This window comes from Bombina bombina, chromosome 7 (assembly GCF_027579735.1).
Source record: "Bombina bombina isolate aBomBom1 chromosome 7, aBomBom1.pri, whole genome shotgun sequence".
Lineage (NCBI taxonomy): Eukaryota > Metazoa > Chordata > Amphibia > Anura > Bombinatoridae > Bombina > Bombina bombina.
In genome coordinates this window covers 205076610-205079492 of record NC_069505.1, presented here as the reverse complement: position 1 = coordinate 205079492, position 2883 = coordinate 205076610, and the positions used below count along the sequence as shown (strand labels likewise).

General features: G+C 40.9%; 1 pseudogene; it reads right to left on the bottom strand.

The window, feature by feature from the left end:
* Positions 1–643: 643 nt before the first annotated feature.
* On the bottom strand, positions 644–762 carry LOC128636882 (uncharacterized; annotated as a pseudogene).
* Positions 763–2883: the final 2121 nt, after the last annotated feature.

Below are 2883 nucleotides of genomic sequence, written 5' to 3'. Positions count from 1 at the left end.
GAACAATCCAAGTCACCTCCTACATGCTAAGGAACCCCTAGTTCTTCCATAATTGTTGATATAAACCTTAGAGGTGATATTGTCTGACTGGAACCAAGCTAGGGATGACTGAGGTCAAGTCAACAGAGCATTGTGAATTGCTCTCAACTCCAAGATGTTTAAAGAAGAGAGCTGACACTTCCGAGTCCATAATCCTTAAACAAGACCCAGACAACTTACCAGCCCAGCAGGTTGGCATCTGTGTTCACATCACCTAGGAATATCTCCAGAAGCACGTGCCCGGAGATAGATACTCCTGAATTTCTTTTAGGGAAGAAAGTCTCTTGTCATCTGATCTAAATCTATCCTTTAAGACAGATCCAAAAGTTCTCCATGTTATAGAAAATATCAAAAGGAATGATGTCCATGGAATACCATCAGACCAATTCCCTCCATACACAGGGTCACAGAAAAGTGAAAAAATATCAACTGCAGCTAAATCCAAAAACCCAACCACCTGTTTACAAGATGGCTAACCTATCCACCGGCCACTAAAACTTACTATTGGCCGGACAGAAGACTGCAGAGTGGGGAAAAGGAATAAATCCTTGATTTTCTGACCTCTGAAAGACATCTCCTAGATAAAGAATTAAATAAAGGTCCAAGCATACCGCACCTGGTGTTCCCAGGCGGTCTCCCATCCAGGTACTGACCAGACTTGATCCTGCATAACTTCCAAGATCAAACGAAATTAGGTGCATTCAGGGTATTGTGGCAGTAGTCCCAAATAAATTACCCTTGTGGATAGAACAAGGGAACTCTTCTCCAGATTAATTTCCCATCCCCGGAAAAGAAGATTGGACAAGATCTCTTAAAAGGGAGTAAGCTCAAAGTCAGGATAATACCTGAACTATATATTGTCAAGAAAAACACACTTGCAATATCCCAAGACCTAAAGGTCTGACTGGGATTTCGCAAACTAAGAAAACTAGAGAAGATTCAGATTAAGGAAACAATAAATCTCTCAGGTCTAAGTTCGTTATGAACAGGCCCACTAGAACCAAAGGAGAAAGGATACTACTTTAAAGGACAGAATCTGAAATATATGAGGTAAATACCTATATCCCGTTCCCAAACTGCGACTGGAACTGTCACTCCAAGAGATGAAGACCCTGAATCCAGTTCAAGGAATGCCTCTCATCCTACTTGGATTGCAGATACTCTAGAAAGAGAAATCTGCCCCTGGTAGGAAAACTTAGATTGGACTTGAAAAGGCATGACCCAAACAAAGTCTCAACCATTAAAGGAGACACTAGAAGCGTGTATTTAGAGGAAACATAAGGAATTGAATCTGCAACTGCAGAACTAAAAAGCCTATGCTGTACCACTAAACCATAGGTAGGCTTCTCAGCTGACCATAGATTTCAGCCACTATGCTCGGTGGCTAGTAAAGCAAGTCTAATAAGACAAGACATTGCTCTAAATGAACAATTAAACCTCCAGCTTCTTACCTATGTCAGAAAGAAAACTAGATTATCTCAGAAGAGATCTAAGTTCTCTGATTAAAAGAAGAAAGTTCCCTTCTACTAAAGACACTGTGCATTTCAAGAGAGATAGCGTCAGGAAATCCTAAAAAGAATGTGAGACAGGGATAAATATCCCCAGATTCTCTATAACAATTCTGTGAACATCTCACAGCACTTTCTAGAACCCTTCCAGAGAGGAACGAAAAATATAGAACTGATAAAGTTCACAAAATTTCAAAGGAAAGACAACGATAGGGATCGGTGTCATCCAGTCAGCCAAAACCTCCTGACAATATAAGAGGCTTTGAAGCAAACAACTGAAGGATACCACTTCAATAACAGATGAAGGAATTATACTGTCCAGATCTGAGATTTTAGCCTCAGAAACTACCGGCGAATCCTCCTCACTAACTTGGAAGAAGACAAACCTGCGTAGCAGCATGTGGAGCAGAAACCCTCTTATCTGAAACTTAAAATGTCCTCTTGCCTTTTCCCTGAAGTAAAGGAAAACATACCAAGCCACAGATACCTGAGCTTGCAACTTCTGTAAGCAAATACACTCCTCCAGGGGATTGAGAGGAACCACAGGGCACTGCATGTGACACCATATAGGCTTGGGACATAAAAGGTTAAAGCTGTGGCAGTGCCTTAACAGCAACATCCTTGGAGACATGAAGTTCAAACCAATCTGTACATTTAATAGCATTTGCAAAATCAGAGGTACAGAAAAAATAAATGTTTAAACCAATTCTTAGTTGAGCAAGCCTTCCAAACAACTTCAGCATCAGTAGAAGAAATTATACTGCCTGAATCCGAAATTTCACCCTCAGATGCACCCAAAGAATCTTCATCCTCAGACTTCTGAGAGGAAATACTTTGATTAGCCACTTCAGGATCAGAAACCTTACTTACTGTTTCTTTAAATGTCCTTTTGCGTTTTCCCTGCAGCATGGGAAAAGCAGACAGCGCCTCAAATACCGCAGGAGATACCTGGCAGCAATATCTTGCAAAATAACTCCAGACGGAGCATGAGAGGAAACGCAGAGCATGAGAGAAACGCAGGGCACTGCATGTGCAGATGAATAGGATTGGGACGCTTGAGGAGAAAGCTGCGGCACATCTGAAACAGGAGGCTCCTGAACAGCATCCGCCTTAGCTAATGATGGCTCAGGGTCAAAAAGTCTATTTCTATAAGTTAAAGTTCTTTCAATACATGAAGAACAAAAAGGTACTGGGGGTTCCACCAGGGCATCAAAACATAAGCTACAGGTAACATCTTGCACAGCCTCCTGATCCATAATACAAAAAGAAGCAAATTTTTTAAAAAAAAACTTTTTTTTTTTTATCTTTTAACAAAGGATATAATACAGAACCCCAA